At 34.9% G+C, this 20929-nt stretch overlaps 1 long non-coding RNA gene across 1 annotated transcript in view; it reads right to left on the minus strand.

The window, feature by feature from the left end:
* LOC129021915 (uncharacterized) overlaps positions 1-10103 on the minus strand; it is a 30394-nt gene extending 20291 nt beyond the window's left edge. The window contains exons 1-3 of the long non-coding RNA XR_008496174.1: positions 10048-10103; positions 9661-9767; positions 5988-6061 (exon numbers count right to left, since the gene is read on the minus strand). This is a non-coding gene — a long non-coding RNA (uncharacterized LOC129021915). The remainder of the gene's footprint in view (positions 1-5987; positions 6062-9660; positions 9768-10047) is intronic.
* Positions 10104-20929: the final 10826 nt, after the last annotated feature.

Below are 20929 nucleotides of genomic sequence, written 5' to 3' on the forward strand. Positions count from 1 at the left end.
ATTCAGACATGAAGAAATCCTGGTCTTGGACATATACATATTTGGCATGAGAACTTGGATTGCTTCTTTTACTGATGTTTATTCAATCTTTCAAAATGACAAATACGAGAAAGACTTGGTAAATGAGTTTATTTTAGAGATTTGTTAAGAGTCTGCTCACTGCTGGAACAGTGTATACAGGAAAAATATAAAATCATTAACACTCACTCCAAAAATAAGCAACTCTCAGCACTGACACCCTTAACAAAGCTGCTAAAGAAAAGGCAAGTGGGAAAGTTTGCCTTTTGACCACACTCTGAGGATAGGCAAAGCAGGAATCACCTTAAAGAATAAGGGGATGTTCACTAAGCACTAAGTGACCCTTTCCACAGGCTTACTAGAAAAAACAAGTTAAAAATCTTTTGAAAAAGCCACATGTGAAAATTCAAATCCTAGCTAAATCAAGGTTGTTCTGCCTTCTATCAAGTTTAGCACAATCTCTCAATTTCTTCAGTACCTTCTGAAAAATTAGAATAACAGAATATTATAAGGTATTCTGTTGGGTCACAACAAAAATAACTACTTGTTAATAAAGAACGTAATTGTGACCCACTTGCCTTGCCCTAAGTGGACAGCTTGAGAATAAGCACCAATCTGATTGTTTCATTTTATGGTAGGTGTGTGTTTAGTTTTGTAAAAAACTGACAAACTGTGTTCCAAAGTGGCTATATCATTTTGCATTTCCCAAGCAAAGAATGAGAGTTCACATTGCTCCACATCTTCACCAGGATTTGTTGTCGCTGTTCTGAATTTTTACCGCTCTAATAGGTGTGCAATGATATCTCATTATTGTTTTAATTTGCAATTCCTTAATGAAAAATTATGTTGGGCATCTTTTCATATACTTTTGTCATCATTATATCTTCTCTGGTGATGTGTCCATTCATGTCTTTTGCATATTTTTAAATCAAGTTGTTTTCTTACATTTGAATCATAAGAGTTCTTTGTATATTTGGAATATCAGTTTTCTATCAGATATATCTTCTACAAATATTCACTCCCAGTCTGTGGTTTGTCTTTTCCTATTATTGACAGTGTCTTTCATAGAGCAGAAGTTTCTAATAGTGAAATTCAGTTCATCAATTATGTCTTTTATGGACTTTATTTTTGGTGATGCATCTAAAAAGTCATTACTGTGCCCAGGGTCATCTAGATTTTCTCTTGTGTTTTCTTTTAGGAGTTTTATGTGTATATATATAATATTACATTTAGGCTTATTACTTATCTAGTTATTTATTTATTTATCTAGGTTTATGGTATTTTGCGTTAATTTTTGCTATGGTTGTAACCCTGTCTCTAGATTCTCTTTTTTTTTTTTTTTGCATGTGGATGTCCAATTGTCCCAGCACCATTTGTTAAACAGATTATCTTTTGTCCATTATATTCGTTTTTATAAAAGATTAGTTAACTATATTTATGTGGGGTTTTTTCTGGGCTCTTTATTCTTTTCAATTGATCTATTTGCCTGTTTATTTGCCAACACCACACTGTCTTGATTGTGTAGTTTTATGGTATGTCTTGAAGTTGGTAGTGTCAGTCCTCTGTCTTTATTCTTCAATATAGTGTTGACTATTATTTCTCCTTATAAACTTCAGAATCATTTTGTTGATATCCACAAAATAACTTGCTGTTATTTTGATTGTGATTGCATTGAACCTGTACATCAAGTTGGAAAAAACTGACGTCCTGACAATATTGATTCTTTCAAGTCATGGATATAGAATGTATCTCCATTCATTTAGTTCTTCCTTTGATTTCTTTCAATAGAGATTTGTAGTTTTTCTCATAAAGATTTTGTACTTAGATTTTTACCTAAATATTTTATTTTGGGGTGCTAATATAAATGTTTTTTTTTATTTCAAATTTCACTTGTTCATTGCTTGTATATTAGAAAGAGATCAACTTTTGCATATTAACCTTGTACCTTGCGACTTTGCTATAATCACTTACTAGTTTCAGAAATTTTTTTTGTTCACTCTTTCATATTTTCTACACAGAAAACCATACATCTGTGAACAAAGACTGTTTTGTGTCTTTCTTCCCAGTATGTATACTTTTCATTTTCTTTTCTTATCTTATTACATCTGCTAGAACTTTTGGTAAAATCTTGAATAGTAGTGGTGGGAAGGGATACCTTGTCCATTTTTTGTTGCTGTAGCAGAATACCTCGGGCTGGGTAATTTATAAAGGAAAAAAGTTTATTTTGGCTTACAGTTCTGGAGGCTGGAAAATTCAAGAGCACAGTGCCAGCATGTGCTCAGCTTCTCATAGGATCCCTCTTTCTGCTTCATAACACGGTGGAAGTTATCACATGGCAAGAAGGCAAGAGCATCTATGACAAATTAGGTCTCTCTTTCTCTTCTTATAAAGCCACCAGTTCCATCATGTGGGCCCCACCCTGATGACCGTATCTAATCCTAATTACCTGCCAAAGGCCCTAACTCCAATCAACATATAAATTTGGGGATTTTTAACACAAGATATTTGGGAGACACATTTGAATCATAGTAGGAAACATCCTTGCCTTTTTTCTGATCTTAGTTGGAAAGTTTTTAGTTTTTCATCATTAAGTGTGGTGTTAGCTGTATGTTGCTTTTTTAAATCAAGTTGAAAAAATTCTCCTCTGTACCTAGTTTGCTGAGGATTTTTATCATGAACAGGTGTTGAATTTTTTTAAATGCTTTTTCTGCATCTATTAATACGCTTATATGATTTTTCTTCTTTAGCCTGTTGATGTGATAGATTATATTGATTGATTATTAAACCAGCCTTGAATATCTGGGCTAAATTTCACTTGATCATGGTATATAATTCCTCTTTCAACATTGCTGGACTTGACTTCCTAATATTTTGTTGAAGATATTTGAATCTATGTTCATGAGAGAGACTGGTCTGTGGTTTTCCTTTCTTGTAATGTCTTCATTAGCCTTTGATATTAAGGTAATGCTAGATTCAGAGAACAGGTTAGGAAGTATTCCCTCTGCTTCTATCTTCTGAAAGAGATATTAGAGGATTGATGTACTTTCCTCCTTGTTTGATAAAATTTACCAGTGAACCCATTTGGGCCTAATCCTTTCTGTTTTGAAAGGTTACTGATTTTAGATTCAATTTATTTTATAGATATCAGTCTATTTAGATCATCTAAGCTATCAAAGTTGTGGGCATATAGTTTATGATATTATTCTTTTATAATCCTTTTAATGTCCATTGAATCTGTAGTGATGTCCTCTCTTTCATTTCTGGTATTAGTAATTTGTATCCTCTCTCCTTTTTTTTTCTTAGTTAGCCTGCCTAAAATTTTTTAACTTGATCAGTCTTTTCAAAGTCCCAGCCCTTGGTTTTATTGATATTCTTTATTGATTTCCTGTTTTCAATTTTATTGATTTTTGCTCTGATTTTTATTCTTTATTTTCTTCTATTTACTTTGCATTCAATTGGCTCATGTTTTCCTAATTTCCTAAAGTAGATATTTAGGTTATTAATTTTAGATCTTTCTTATTTTCTTATATAGGCATTCAATGCTATAAATTTCCCCTAAACACTCTTTTTGCTGCATCCTACCAGTTCTGCTGAGCTGTAATTTCATTTTAATTTTGTTCAAAATACTTTTAAAATTTCTCTTGACTCATGTTTAGATGTGTGTTGTTTAATCTCTGAATATTTGGGGATTTTCAAACTCTCTCTCTGTTATTATTTCTAGTTTAGTTTTCTGCGTTGTAAAAGACAGATTGCTTTATTTTTCAGAGTGCTATATATTTGTCTTACCTCTCCATTCTTAAAAAATTGTAACATCCCGGCCGGGCGTGGTGGCTCATGCCTGTAATCCCAGCATTTTGGGAGGCCGAGGCAGGCAGATCACGAGGTCAGGAGATCGAGACCATCCTGGCTAACACGGTGAAACCCCGTCTCTACTAAAAATACAAAAAAATTAGCAGGCATGGTGGCAGGCGCCTGCAGTCCCAGCTACTCTGGAGGCTGAGGCAGGAAAATGACGTGAACCCAGGAGATGGAGCTTGCAGTGAGCCGAGATGGTGCCACTGCACTCCAGCCTGGGCGAGAGAGTGAGACTCTGTCTCAAAAAAAAAAAAAATTGTGACATCCCATTCATTATTCTCACTCCCATTTTTAGAGTTGCATCACATTACAGGTAAAGTCATTCTTTGTCCCAAGTCCCCCTATTTAGTTACTTCTCTCCTGTGACTTTCCTTCTTAAGTCCCCATGTTATTTCTCACCTGTTTTCTTCAAAGGGAATGTTCACATAAAAAAAGAGAAAAAGAAAAAGAAAGAACTCAAGAGACATTTAAAAAATAATATACATGTACAAAGATATGTATTTAAGTTGTTGAAGTTACTTTAGCTATGGGTCTGACACCACTGATCAGGAGAGACATCCATTAGTAGTAGTTCCCAAAGTCATTTATTTTTTTCCAGACTGAAGTAAATAAGCAAATGTAACAGCACATATATTTTTGAACATACTTTTTTTGTACCATGATCACAAAGCCTGTGCCATTCTGAAAATGTCTTAGCACTTTTATTTGGGGGAGGAAATGAAAAAAACAAAAGGCAACAAATGTTTTTAAGTAACTAAACCTCATGTAGGGAAAATTCTATTCCTAAATTCTGGTAGATTTCTGCGTAAGTTGCATTTAGCCACCCAATTGGTCCTATTACTTTTTGAACAGAGCTAATGCCAAGGTATCCAGCCTTTGCTTCAATCAAACAGTCTGATATGGTTTGGCTGTGTCCCCACCCAAATCTCATCTTGAATTGTAGTTCCCATAATCCCCACATGTCACAGGAGGGACCAGGTGGGAGGTAATTGAATCATGGGGTTGGTTACCCTCGTGCTGCTGTTCTCGTGATAGTGAATGAGTTCTCACAAGATCTGATGGTTTTATAAGGGGCTTTTCTGCCTTTCGCTCATTCTTCTCCTTGCTGCTGCCATGTGAAGAACGACATGTTTGCTTCCCCTTCCACCATGACTGTAGTTTCCCAAGGCCTCCCCAGCCATGGGGAACTGTGAGTCAATTAAACCTCTTTCCTTTAAGGATTACCCGGTCTCAGGTATGTGTTTATTAGCAGCATGAGAATGGACAAATACAGTCTGATATGTTGCTACACTCTGAGCTCCATTGGAAAAATTATCACTGAAGAAGAAAAGCCTCAGTTTGTTAGATCTAGTAGATTTCTGTGGAAAAGAGTACATCTTAACAGAAATAGTATTTCACCATTAAATAGTTCATCACTACATGGATTTCTATAAACTATGGCTCAAACCATGTTTCTAAAACATACAATCTTTACAGAAAAACTTAAAAATCTGCTTTACGATAATTAGCATTTCAAATAAAGGCAGCCTATGGAATCAGCCCACTACAGATAACTCTATTCAAGCACTTAACACTTAAGTACACCTCTGTATATGTCACCAAATTTGACTAAATGAACTGAAATGATCCCATCTCATACATAAGGACATAGAGTAGCGAATTATACTTTTTATTTTTGGATAATTGGGTTCAAATTGTATAATACTTCCTATATAGGAGATACTTCGATCAGCTATAAAAAGATTGTTTTTTCTTGTCATAGGCCTCATCTTGGGAAATAGAGAAGAGCTTAAAGGCTTAAAACTTTCCTAACTTTAAGAAGATATGGTAGAGGTAGTTTCGTTAGACTTTTTAAAAGGCAATTTCTATACCATATTTATCATAGTGTATTATTGTTAGTGGCTTAGATAGAGGTTTAATTAGACAGAATGTGAATTCTTTAAGGGAAAAACAGTATTTAAATTATCTGAATATTCTCAGTATCTAGTATAGTATCTGACATGTAGATATTACAAATATTTAATTATATCAGACATGTTGTGAAGAATGCAAATTATTGCATGGGGAAACACCCAAATTGTTGTCCACCCATTGTGACAATAGTAAGTACTTACAGATTTCAAATGAGAAAAGCCTGCATTCTGACTCTAGTCTCACTCTGAGGGTTACAGGACACTGTTCATTTCCACTTGAATAAAAACAAGAAAAAGCAACATTTGTAATTGCAACACTTTTTGATGTTATGTATATTTTGGCAGGTTAGCCGTGAAAAAGTCACAATGTCCTTCTCCTTTTTATCTTCCAAACTCTATCTTTTTTTTTTTCTTGGAGATTTTCTTACCCCTTCACAAACTGAAGTTACCACTTTCTCAATGTTTTTCTTTTTCTAATATTTCCTGGAAAAACTTGTACTTTCTTTAATATTTTAGAAATGAATCAATAAATAATCTTTTTTTTGGTAGAACATACAAATATCTGTCCATTTGTTTACTGTAAATATTTAAATTTACAGTAAACTGTTCTTCACTTATTTCTCTGGATACCAGTCTGCTGGCACAAGTGTCCCTGAAGTCTTGACTGAAGATGAGTTGCATTATATGTAAATAACATGCAGAAAAACACAGGAGAATTATTATAGTCTAATAAAGACTCCCTTTTTAATTTTTATTAAAATCCACCAACCTCCTTCAGGATGTTTATTCAGCACTTTCTCGATGTAAAGGCACATCCTCAGTGTTTTAATCCTGTGTTGTCAGAATTTCCACCCAAGACTCATTGTCCCCCCTTTCCCTGCTGGACCTCTGATCTTTGTATGCAGCTTCCATATAGTAATCCCCGTAAGTCAGGTCACAGTGCACTGACCTCTTTATGTGATCCTCCAGGAGGATCTCATCCACATTCATGGTTTTTAACCATGCTTCATATGTTGATGACATCCTACCCATCCAGGATTGACCTTTCTGTAAGGTTAGTCTTGTATCCAATGGCTTGCTCAACAGCTAAGCTACTCACAATCACAAAGAAACTATCCTCTGAAAGATACACACCAGGCTCTAATAGTGGTTACCTGAAGGTGATGAAAGTGAAGAAAGATAGGGAGGTTAGCTTTGCATTTCTATATTGTTTTCTATTTTATTTTATTTTACATAGCAAATGTTTGTGTTGCACATTTGTTATTTTGTATTTTGGTAATTACTAAATAAAGACAAAGAAGTAGGAGAAGGAGAGGAAATGTGCTCTACACCTTGCCTCTCTGCCTCCAATTTAGTTCTCCTGAAAGCTATGCTTCATATAGATTATCTTTCTAAAATGGACATCTAATAATTCTGCTCTTCTCCTTAAAGCTAACGGTCTCTTGACTAAAGGATACAATCTAAAATCCTTAATATGGCATATTTCTCCTTCTTTGGTTCAGCCAAACTTTATCTTTCACTTTCAGTTTTGCCTTGATTTGATACTACATCACTATGTTTTCTCTCAACTAAACAGGAATTATTCTTTAGACTCAGCTCAGTTGTCTTTTCTCTTAGAAGTCTTCTGTAACACTCATCCCCAAAATCCAAGTTGGGGTGGATGTACCAACTCTGTATTCCCATAGCAGCCTAATGCAGTAGTTGTCATAAGTGATTAACAGATTTTGAGGGATTCTTAAGTCCTTTATAGGGGCTTCACAAATTCAAATTATTTTTGTACTAATAGTAAGATGATATGTGCCTTGTTCACTGTGTTGACATTGGTTATCTGGCACACATTTTCCTGAAAATAAATGAAGTTAGGCTGCTACTTCAAGAAAAACAGCTAATAGTCTTTATTGTTATGACAAAATTTGAACATTTAAGAGAAAATTAGAATTTTGGAAAGCTTTTATGAGTCATTGTGAGCTTGATATTATATAATAACATTTATCAACATTTATAGGATTTATATAACTCAGTGAACCAATATCTTTTAAATGATCAATTATAATGTATATAATTATGCATGGCTAAAAGATCCATCCAATCTGTGAAATATATCAATTAGTTGTGTATAATATGAAAATTTATTAATATTATTTTAGAGTTCCCTTTAATACTAACATTTTAGAAACTACTTGAATTTTGGTATAGTTTAAAATAATTACCTTAAAAGGCTATTGAAATTCTCTTCCTTTACCAAATATATACTTATGGGAAGTGATATATTTATCATATATAACAACCCAAACAACATATTACAATAAATTAAAAATAGAAGTAGATAAGAAAATCCATGTATCTTCTGCTAAGATGGATATTAAATAGATTTGCAAAAATTTAAAACAATGCCATTCTTCTAAATTTGTGTTTTGGAAAATCTAATTGTATTTCACAGAAGAATGTTATGTTAACATGTAAAAGGTTTATTGTATTTTAAAATAAATTAATAAATATTTTGAAATGCCTCATTTTAAATTTTTCATAGAGTAAATATTGATACTTTTAACACATATATGTCCTCAATAATTTTTAAGCATTTAAAAGGTTCCTGGGATTTAAAAAAAGTTTGAGGACTGCTTCCCTAATGCACATCTCAGTTATTACATACCACATGGCCTTATAAACATGTTGATGTGCCTGTCTCTGTAATCCTGCACTTAGATCCTTGAATACTGAGCTGTCTTTCATTATTCAGTATCCAAGGAGATTTTACAGGGAAGGAAAATATGAGTGTTCCCTTTGTCATTTAATGTTCAATATATTGAAACTCACATCTAAAACATAAAACTATGAAAACTCATTTTTTTAAACATTCAAATATCAGTTATTTTGACTAATTTCTCTCAAATAATGTATATGGCAATTATAAATTTCTAAACAATTTAAACAACAATAAAGGTATACACAAATGCAATAATACAAAATTTATAACATTTACATTTAACTTCTAGTCTAAAAGAATCAACTCCATAGACTTACTTTAATTATTCCTTATTTCTATACCAGATTTTGTACATTCTCAAATTACTTTAATGCTTATTTTGATATTTTCCTGTGGTTTCAGAAAGTATTATATTGATTTTGTTCTAGAATGTTATTGATCTTTCTAGATTCCCCTCTTCTCAGAACAGCAGATGTTATAGAATCAAGGTTATCAAACAGTTACTAAAGATCTTCTCTCAGCCCCCAGTACAAGGGAATTAAACCACAGTGTCATATAATTTGGCTGAGCTCTTTTCAACAATAATGTTTTCCTTGTTGTATATTCTAATACCCCCTCTTTCTCACATGTATTTTTATTTCCATAAATTGTTATCTTTCCAATAAATCAAGTTTTAAATAGCCTGCAATACTTAACACATTGAATTGTCTTTGCAATGCAGTAACCTGGTTCAATATTATTAACTCTTCATTATTATTTTTATTGTAATTCAAAAGATCCATCCAGTATTTTCATCTCCTAGGGAAAAAAGGAGTGAAGTTGCACTCTAACTCTCATCGTTAGTTCTTTGACTAACTGATCGAAATTTTGAAACAGTGTGGAGCATTCTTTCCACTGAGATTTTATGTGTAGCCACATACGTTATAAATAGCTGGAGCTGGTTTCAATACGGTTCTTATGCGTGACTATCACTGTTCACCATTCCTTCCTATTCTTGGTATGTGGCTACATTTTCCAGAATGACTTGAGTTTACCCAGATAAACCTGGTAAACCAGGATAGAATAAATGTAAAAATCCCAAATGATATACCAGCAGTTTGTTTATTGATGTCTGTAAAAACTGTATACCTCTTACCATTTTTCAACCTTCTTTTTTATTTTAATTACCTTTGAAACACTGTCTTCACTTGAATTCCAGGATAACACTTTGATGGCTCTTCCTGATCACCTTTCTTCATCTCCTCTGTCAGTTCTTTCCTCCTCATGTCCTCAATCTGTGCATTCGCATATCCAGTGTTCATGTGCATATGTGTACACACACACATAAATGTTAATGACTAATACATTTCTGTCATCAGCCCAGCCTTCCCAGAACTCTAGCCTCATATAGCCACTGCCCACTCTATATGTCTTCTTGAATGCGTAATAGACAACTCACATTTAATATGCTTAGCTCTGTGCTTCTGGTCTTTATCACTAAACCTGCTTCTCTTCTAAATTCTGTAAATGCCAACTCCATTCCTGCAGTTCTTTAAGTGACAATTTTGGCACTACCTTTGACACTTTTTTCTCAGACTCCATAGCAGTCTTTCAGAAAATCTTGTTCATGTTAACTTGGAAATATATGCAGAATCTGATTCCTTCTCAAGCTCACATGATTTCTTTCTTAGATTATTGCAGTGGACTCCCACATGGTGATCTCACTTCTACTGTTGCCCCACCTGCAATCCATTGTCCCCATAGCTGCAAATGGCTGTTTATTTCACCCAGGGAAAAGCCAAACTCTCTCCAGTGGCAAAACAAACAAACAAAAACAAAAAACAAAACCTCTACACTATTCTATTTCCTGGAAATATCTGACCTCATCTCCAACATTCTTTATTCTTTATACTATTCTTTTCCCAAAGAAACTCCTGGTTCTCTTTCTCTTCTTCACAACTTCTCTCTGGCATTTATTGCCCACCTTCCTCATTTATTTCTTTCTGTAGTACTCAGCACCATTGAGATACAAGATTTTGCTTATTTATTCATTTTTTCCCTCCACTAGAATGCCAGCTCTAGTGACCGCCCATATAGACACTTAATAAATAAAGGTTGAAGGAATGGATTAAATAAAACATATATCAAATCTGAATATCAATAAGAATTTTTGGTTTTTTATAAATCTAATGTGTTCCAATTAACTGTATTATTGCTATGATTTTTACTACACGGTCAAATTATTTCAACATGGCTATCTGGAACTTCTTTACTATTTATTTATTTATTATATTTTATTTTGAGACGGAGTTTCACTCTGTCACCCAGGCTGGAGTGCCATGGTGCCATCTTAGTTTACTGCAACCTCCACCTCCCTGGCTCAAGTGACTCTCCTGCCTCAGCCTCCCAAGTAGCTGGGACTACAGATGTGCATCACCACACCCAACTAAGTTTTGTATTTTTAGTAAAGACAGGGTTTCACCATGTTGGCCAAGCTGGTCTTGAACTCCTGACCTCAAGTGATCTGCCTGCCTAGGACTCCCAAAATGCTGGGATTATAGGCATGAGCCACCATGCCTGGCCCGGGAACTTCTTTAGATTTTGGTTTTTTTCTTTATAACTGCCTCTGTTACCCTTGAAAGTATTCTTGTGGCAAAAGTAAAATTTCCAGGCCCATTCTATTTTTCTCCTGATGTAAGGTATGGAATTAGCTACACAGAAAACCAAACAGTCCTGATTTTCTGTAGTGGAGAGCAGTATGAGAGACTAAAATCTTTATCCTAGGGGTTTCCTGAAAATTGGAAATGGGTGAAGTTCGAATACTACTGCTATTTCTACTATTGGAGAGCTTTAGGAGTGCCAAGCTTTAAATAATGTATTATTTTAAGGTCCTAATGTCACACTGGTGTTTCTAATTTAACCAATTAGATTACCATGTTCTACTTTTCTTTATATGTAATTTCATTGTCTTTTTCTTACTTTGGCCATTTTTGTGTCTCCAGAATCTAGTCCAGTGGCAAATAAATAGTAAATGCTCAGTAATTGTTTGACAAGTCAATTATTTTTATATAGAATAGTAAGATAAGATGGGAAGTTTTAAGGACCAGTGTGATTTAGGCCAAGTATTCACATTAATGTAATGTGTCACTAATATAAGTCCATTTCTGAGGCTAGTTTGAGAGGGCTCATGAGAAGTCTAGTTGAAAAGCCCAAGTATTTCCTGACATTTCTTCTTATCTAGTGTGCTACAACATGTGTTATTTTCTCCTTACAATAGAAATGGGGCCTCTAACAGAACAGATTCTATGTGGTGCATATTTATCCACTTGTATTAAAATTTCACTCAATATCAACTTTTTCTCTAAGGGATTCAAAGTGCTTTACACAGATTAGGAATGGTGACAAGTCACTTGTGAAGTAAATAATAATGCTTTGAAATAACATAGCACTTATCATCAGTGGAGCCCAAAGCACTTCAAATGATTTATCTCATTTATCTTCACAATGTTCCTGTGAGAAAAGACAAGTATTATCTCCACTTTGAAGATAAGAAACTGTCACAAACTGGTCATGAAGTAAGTCAGGGGCAATGATAGACAATGAGTGAAAGACGGTGCATATGGGACAGATTCTCTTCTCTTTCACCAAAGCGCTGTTTGTAAGACTGCTCTTTTCTGCATAATGAGTTTCAGTAGAATAGTCCTTCCAAAGAACTGTAAAAATCATCTTACAATAAGTCTTACCAATAAGTCATTTATTTATCATTTACCTGGGTGGTGACAAGAGTTCCTTCTGAGTAAAATCCCTGCGCTGGAGATTGTGTGGTTCTTGCCAATTATTCGCTCAAATATGATGGGAAATGGTAACTTGTAGGTGTGAGTGTTCAGCAATTTTATCTATAGTTAATTCCCAACTTTTAAATTCTTTCTATTCCTTTATTATTGAAGCTTTTGGAAATTCTCATGCAAAGTTGCTTCTAAGGATTTATAAATATTTCTTCCTGATATCTATAGAAAGCCACATAACACATTAAAAGAATAAAAAATTCAGACAATTCTTAAAATGTGTGTGCCTGATGAGAAATAGTTCATTTTAATATTTCCTTTACCTAGACTTCCTCCCAAGACTCTGGCAAAACCTTCTCGAGTACACACTGAGATGATTAAAGTCAGCACACTAATTCTCCTGACAGCCATGGACCTTAGGCGGCTGCTCCCAGAAAAACTTTTCCAAACCAGCAAGTCAAGGGATTTTGATGCTTGTCGTGAAATTCTTCCAAGAGCATCATTGACTTTCTAACTACCCAGAAATGAATGAGAGTAAAATGGAAAACATTTATTTCAATATCTACAGGAAGTGTTTACTTGTGTACAATATCTACAGGAAGTGTACTTTAACATTGAATGGGCTTCTAGCTCCTGCTAAGCCACCACTACAAGAATGATAAAATCATTCTGTGAGAGATGCAAAGTTTTACATTCATTGATGCATGAAATTAAGTTATTTTCAAAATCTCTTCTCCAGAGGATTTCAAGTGGTGTTGAGGGAGAAGGGTCCATAAACCCCTATAGAGTCCTTAGATATATTAGTCAAGATTCTCCAGAGAAACCCTGGTTCTCCAGAGCCAATAGGATGATACAGATTGAGAGAAAGATATAGATAGATATAAATAGATATAGATTATCTATTTCTCTTTCTATCTATATCTATTTGTATCTGTATATATTTCTGTCTATATCTATGCTATTGGTTCTGTTTCTCAGTTCAGTCGTGTGTTTGTGTATATATATATATATAAAATATACATACACATAATTTACAAAATGTAAAAGAACATTGCAATAAAGCTTCATTTATTGAATGCCTACTATGTGCTACATACATTAATTTCTACTGTGCATTATCTAATTTAATCCTCACAGCAGCCCTACTTACTGATTGTCAGCAGCTAATAAGTGGTGATGAGAACCTAGGTTTTCACTGTGAACAAGGACACAATTGCCTGATAACGCATCAGCTCCATTCCCTTCCTATTTTACTTCTCTTTAATCGTATATAAAATAAGTTTTGTACACATTCTAACTAAGCCTAATGCCAACACTTTAATTTCAAAGTTGAGGCTGGGCACAGTGGCTCACACCTGTAATCCCAGCATTTTGGGAGGCCGAGGAGGGTGGATCACCTGCAGTCAGGAGTTGGAGACCAGCCTGGCCAACATGGTAAAACCCCGTCTCTAATAAAAATACAAAAAAATTAGCCAGGCATGGTGGCACACGCCTGTAGTCCCAGCTACTCGGGAGGCTGAGGCACAAGAATCACTTGAGCCTGGGCAGCATAGGTTACAATGAGCTGAGATTGCACCATTGCACTCCAGCCTGGGTGACAGAACAAGACTCTGTCTCAATTAAAAAAAAAACGTTGAAATACCCATAGGAATGACACAAATATTTTATCAAAAGATCGTTGAATTGAAACAGGAGTGACAGCTCCAACTGCACAGGGGCTGGGATAGTGTGTCATCATCAGTAACAATGATGCTGTTATCATCTTTGCTGGGGTAATTCTACCCTTGTAGGCTATTGATGTCGCTCAGAAACTACTCCAAGGAAAAGATTTTTATACTTGGAAGATTTAAACCCAATGAGACGATGCACTTGTGGAGTTGAAATAATTCCCATTTGTGTTTTCCTAGAGAAAGCTATTATTGATGAAAGCCTCAAAGGAATAAGGTGTAGGACCAATAGTGCCTTTTTCCTATGGGACATACAGAATTTTCCTTGCAGATGATGTTGAAGAAAAACTCTACTTGATTCGTATTTTACCTGTGCTCAGCAGTCATTCTTAAAATTTTTGCCACCCATTAGGAAGATTGGCCTCAGCCATCAAATGGGCAAGGCATACCTGTGAGGACTATCTATAGATAAATAGCTGCTTCATTAAAGGCTAATGTTCAAAAAATACCAATATATCTCTGTGTTTGGACAGTTATTATTACACAAGCAAAATACAACCGTTGTGATATAGTCCTTTACCTAATTTCCTCTGTGATAGCGAAGACCTAGAAGTTTGGATATTCGAGGAGAGGGAGGTGAGACAGAGGAGCAGAAAGGGATGTGTAAGACGAAAGCAATAACAGAAATGGGAGAGAAATTTAAAATCAGATTTTCTAACTTAAGCTAAGATATTATGGACAGACATACCTATCAACTTTGTCTCTAAAATTCAGGACGTTTTTTGATAAGCAAAAGCAATGACGTGAACCCTATTAACATTTAATGCTCTGCATTACACTGATGTTACACAAACATCTTTCTTTGAGACTCTTCGATGAGATCTGGCTGGTGAAGCAATTAACTCCATTCCCTCATCTTAGGTAGTCAGATTTCCCTTTGGCTTTTAAACATATTTTAATTAGATACTATCTAGTTATTGCTCACATTTTATATCACTAACTTGTCTTTATGGATTTTTATCATTGGTCACTTTTGCCTTCTTTGTGGGAATACAAATGCTCATAGCTTTAATTTATTTTTTCTAATTTGTTACACAAATTGCATTTGTTGTTGGTGGTGGTAGTTCTTGTTATGCAAAATGTTAATGGCAAAGAAAGCCTTTTATTGCATATTAAATGCATATGCAAAAAAATCCTTAGTAATTCTGAACCCAGTTATCTCTGATTTGACCAACTTACCCAACTAAGAGCCAGTTGATTAGATACAAGCCATCTTTATTCTAATTTTGTAAGAACTGTGAAAGGAAGGAAGAGTGTGTTTCTTTTTGTTTGTTTGTTTGTTTGCTTGCTTGTTTTGATAGAGATGGGATCTCATCACATTGCCTAGGCTGGTCTCAAACTCCTGCGCTCAAGTGATCCACCTGCCTCGGTCTCTCAAAGTGCTGAGATTACAGGCGTGAGCCACCACGCTTGACCAGAAATAGTGCTTTTAAAGAACAGAAGTCAAGTAACAGAGTCAGCCTGAGTTCCCATTTTTTGTGTAATATCCCACCCCTGTGCCTTTGCTCATGTTGTTCCTTTGCCTGAAATGGATTTGCTTTTATTCATCCTTCAAAGTCTAACTGAAAGTTACATCTCCTATGAAGATTTTCCTCATTGCAAAATTCTCTCCTGGATTTTCATTTCAATTTACCTATACTTGCTTAAAAGATGTCACTTTCTACGTTGCCTTGAAACTAATTACGCTCATATCTTATAGCCCTATAATAAACTGTATATTTCTTGGAGCGATTATTGTGTGTGTGTGTGTGTATGTATATATGTATATGTATGTGTGTATATATATGTATACATACACACACATATATATATAATGCTTCAGTGCCTAAGCAGAGTGCCAAGCACATAGTAGAAACTCAACAAATGTTTGCTTAACAAATGAATTTAAATGCATATGAATTTAATTATATATATTAAGTAACAGTATAGTTTCAAGCAGGATTAACCAATTATTTGTGGCTGTATTTCTTGATCAGATGTAAAAACATTTGTTTCAATCACTAATAAATTATTTCTAGAAGTTAAAGACAGAACTTTACTGATTTTAGTTTAAACTAAAACTTATGCTTGATATACTGTCAATATAATATAATAGTGAAGTTAGATTCAAATTACGTGATTTTTGTAGTTTCTGGGATTTTACTCTTCAAGATATGTGATGTTATATTAAGTGCAGTGTAAGAAAGGGCTATGATTAATATGATGAAAATTATAACTTAGCATATAACTTTAATAAAAGTAAAAAGTTCAAACAGAACATATGAAATTGTGTCTATGAATCAGGAGAATAATCTGCACCTTATTACTAAGAGCAAATCTTGCTTTTACTGAGCCATAAGTGTTTTTGTATCTAGAGCTGGCATTAGGGAACTACTGAGATACAGAAAAAAAAATGTGCTAGGACATAAACTCTTCTCATGATTTAAGATATGTCAAAAGATGTAGCTATCTTCAAAAGAAATAAAGCCTACCATCACCAGCATTTGCTGAAATCAGCTTATAATTGTTTGGGGGTCTGGGGGGCTGCTAAAGACTGCACCTGCCTCCCTAACTACGGCTTTCCACTTTTGATTTTAAAGAGGCTAGTACCCCATCATGCTCACAATCTCCAAAGCAGTTCCTGCCTCACCTCCAAGCTGACAGAAACCTTGATGCTGATTCTCAGTTGGTTTTCTGCCTGTCAGAAGGAAACTTCCAACAGTTTGCTATGGGTTTTTTTCTTCATTCCCTTCCAGGCTTTGTTCTTCACCATACACATTGCAAGTTTAGCCTAAGCAATGTCAATGGGGTAGGCTGAATTGTGATTCAGGGCAAGTCTAATTTCTCCCAACAGACAATTTCAAGCTAATGCTGACCATCAGAGGAAGGCTGTTGTTGATATCATCTGGTTAATGGCATAACTTGGTCCACTCAACTCAAATTGCATCACTTACACTAATCTGCTACAGTTCTGCAGCCCCACTCTGGAAGAGCCCTCTGCCTCACTGACAGGAGTGTGCCATTTGGTCAGAGAGCATGATGTAATTGCAACTGCTTTTCTTCTGATGAAGTATTTAATATGACCTTGCTATCATCTTCAAATAAATTATTTACCCTTCTAACAGCCAAAAATTGTCCAGACAAACTTAAGTAGCAATAAATTTCATAAATTATTACAGGTCAGAATGTACTTCTAAGTGACTCCAGTCAGTAGCAGCCCATGGAAAATCCTATAAAACTCCATTTTCCTCTGTCCAGCCAAGGTAGATTGGTAGACATAAAGCTGAGTTATCAAATCTTACTTTTACTCATCGGCTCTCAGAAGCTTACAAGTAATAAACAACTTCATGTAGTCGGCAGACAAATTGATGGTGGGGAGCTCTCCATTAAAAGGATAAAACAATGATGCTTTGTTTTCTTCTTACACAAATGGCCAGCTGAGATTCATTTGTTTTTCGTTTTTAGAATAAAGCAGTAATTTCTGGTGTGACCTAAATGCACCACAAAATATTCATGATAGACCTACATTCATGGGGAAAATATTTTATTATTCTTAATAAAGAAAACTACATTAAAAGACTTATGACTCCACTAGATATTATTCAGCCATTGTGGCTTTGCACCTAAGACAGTTCATGTTAAATTTCCTTTTAGGTTTAAGTGTTCACTCTTCATCAGCAATCTTTGCTAATATACCTGAGAGAGGGAAAACAGGGAGTCAAAATCTCTCTGCATGACCCCTCCAAATTTAATTTTATGAATCACTTTGATTTTTTTCTAGCAAAAGCAAATTTGCTAACTATCAAGTATTCTCAAAGCCAGAGCCTCATGTAAAACAGAGAGCTCCTGATGGTGCAATTACCTGGTCATTGATACTAGTGAGCCTTTCTCTGTTTCACTCTTATGAGATGAAAAGTTGTTATTAAAGAATAACATATAAAGTTGGATGTAGCTTTGGACCTACCAGAGAGTGCAATGAACACTTCTGGAGTCCTGAGAAGTGGCTTCTTTATTCTGACTGAAACAAATGCCATCATGGAAATAACTCTTAGAAAACTGGGGAGCTTTCAAAGACATCCTCTTGAAAAAAAAAAAAAAAAAGAAAGAAAGAAATCTCCAGTTCCTGGGAAACAGTGACAGATTAATATGCAGAGTGATGCATGGCTGTCACAATCAGCACTTGCCTCAGTGATTCCTAGATTGTTAATAGCTACCTTCTGGTGTATAGGCTTGAAATTCCTATAGTCTATTGTGCACCAACAAATATTGACCAGACAGTGCTGGCCACTGCAGTGGGCACCAGTGTTTCTCCAAATACAAGGCATAGAAAAAAAAGAATATGATTTTCTTTCTCAATTAATAATTGGAAGAGAGACATCATCAGCATTTTAGTTTTAAATAAGATTTCCATCTTAAATGAAGGGGATGGGGACACTAAAATGAAAAAAAGGTGGTGGGGAGGCAAGAACCTGTTTTAATTCAGTTTTTTTGTTTCCTCCATGCCACACAAAAAACTTCTTTTTAAAAACTGGTTTCTTTGCCTGTTCATTAAGATTCATCCCAGGGTCCTGCAGATCTATCACAATCTGGTCACTCTGTACATTTTCTAACTACTCAGGCCCAAACCTCACTGACATCCTTGACATTCCCTTCTTCCATATTCTATATTCAATCCATCAGCAAATCCTCTCATCTCTACCTTTCATATATATTCAGCATCCATCCACTTCTCATCACATCCACTGCTACCATGTTCATCTGGCTTGAGCCACCATCATTTCTTGCCTAGATTATTGCAATGGTTTCCAAATGGAATTCCTTGCTTCTACCCTTGACACCCCCGACCCCTACAAATTATTCTTAAAACTTCAGGAGAGTGAACCTGTTAGAACTAGTGAGATTCAGAGGCAGATTTATTGTGAAACTAATGAAGCTTAAACTTCTAGGTTCTTCTCCTAACAGTTCATTCCCAAGGCTCTAAGAGGGCCCCAAGTCTAAGCAACGTGGTTAAATGGTAATAAATTTCTTCGTGTTTTCAAAAGTAAGATTGCTAAGTATTTTTAAAAACCTGAATTCTAAAATTAACATACCTGGAAATTGTGGCTCCACAAAAACTAAATCAGATAGTATCACTACTTTTGTCAGATCATCTCTGTCCTCTGTTCAAAAACCTCTGATGGCTTCCCATCTCATTCAGAATAAAAAAATTATTACTAAGGCCAAAAAAAGCCCTCACTATGTCTCTGACTCATTTCCTACCACTAGATCCAGTCACACAGGCTCCTTGTTATTTGTGGAAACTGCTAAATGCACCTGTACATCAGAGCCTGTCCAATGTGTCACTGTTTCTACTTGGAAGGCTCCTTCCTGAGCAAGCTGATGGGGACTATCCTCTCTTCCTCCAGATCTTTCTGCTCAGATGTTGCGTTTATTAAAGGAGAGAACGTCCTTCACCAAACTATTTTTTAATGTGCTTCCCCACCCATCTTTGACACTTCTCTTCTTGTTAAATTAAAAAATTTTCTTTCAAACCACTTACCATCTCTTGGTTCAATTTGTTGCCCCACTCCACCAGTTACACATTCTCATTACTAGAATATAAGCTCCTTGTTATACATCCTCATTACTAGAATATGAGCTCCTTGATGGCAAACTAGATAGATAGATAGATAGATAGACAGACAGACAGAGAGAGAGATAGATAGATATAGATATAGATATAGATATAGATATAGATATAGATATAGATATCTCACTCTTCTCTATTGCCTAGCATCGCATTTGGCACACATAAATCTTGGATTCATCCATTCAACAGAAACATACCAAGTATGTTTGTATACACTGGAGAGAAAGCAGAGAACAACCAAACCCCTTTCTGTGGTACATGCATTCTTACAGACAGAATGTTACTGTTGCTCTTCTATAGTGGAACTGTAAATCACCCAGGTAAAACTGAGGTCTTAAATGTCTGTGAATTATTTTGATAATGAAATAATGTTTTTTCTATTTGATACTTCTTATATTCACAAAAGCCCAAGTAGAATTCCTTATTTGTACTATCTTTTGCTATTTAAGGAAGAAGACTTTTACACTTACATTAGCTAAGCTTTAAGAGTGTAAGCATATATAAAAGGACATCTTGTGTCTCAAGTACTAAAATGAGAAGAATCATAGTACTCCTCTGTAGGGCATGTCTTAAGAAGAATGTAATTTACTGATTAGTTAATGAGAAAAGATTTCTTTTTTAAACAAACTTGTAAAAGAATAATGTGTATTATCTTCTTATCTTCTGTTTTGAAGCAATTATAAGTAGTAATGTCAGTATGAACTTTAATAAAGTTTAATTTGTTTTTATCTTTTTTATTTCAAACACTCATGTTTAGTAGGCTGGCCTCTGAGTCCATAGGTCTTTACCATTATACTGTATTGCAGTCACATGGAAATATAAATAAGTTTGCTTGTAAATAGAAGTGAAACATCTATATAAACATTAATGCAAACAGGAATTAGAAGGAAGCTGGAGTAACCATTTAATCTAGAAAAAGTGGACTTCAGAGCCAGGGACAAAGAGGGACATTTCATAAAGATAAGGAGATGATTAACTCATCAAGAGGACATAAATGTTCTAAATTAGTATACACCTAATAATAGAACTTAAAAATACACAAAACAGGCACTAACAGAACTAAAAACAATAATAAGACAAATCCAAAGTTACAGCAGGGGCCTTCAACATCTTATCTTGGTAGCTGAAACAATTTGGGCAGCACTGTCAATAAACATGATCTATTGACATTTATGGAGCTTCGCATTTAACTACAGTAGAATACCATTCATTGAAGTGTGCATGGAACATTCACCAAAATAGACTATATTCTAACTCAATAAAATAAGTATCAATAAATATAAAAAAACCCCAATTATACAAAGTCTATCCTCTCAACAAACACATGTGGAAATTAA

Source organism: Pongo pygmaeus, chromosome 1 (genome assembly GCF_028885625.2).
Source record: "Pongo pygmaeus isolate AG05252 chromosome 1, NHGRI_mPonPyg2-v2.0_pri, whole genome shotgun sequence".
Taxonomy (NCBI): domain Eukaryota; kingdom Metazoa; phylum Chordata; class Mammalia; order Primates; family Hominidae; genus Pongo; species Pongo pygmaeus.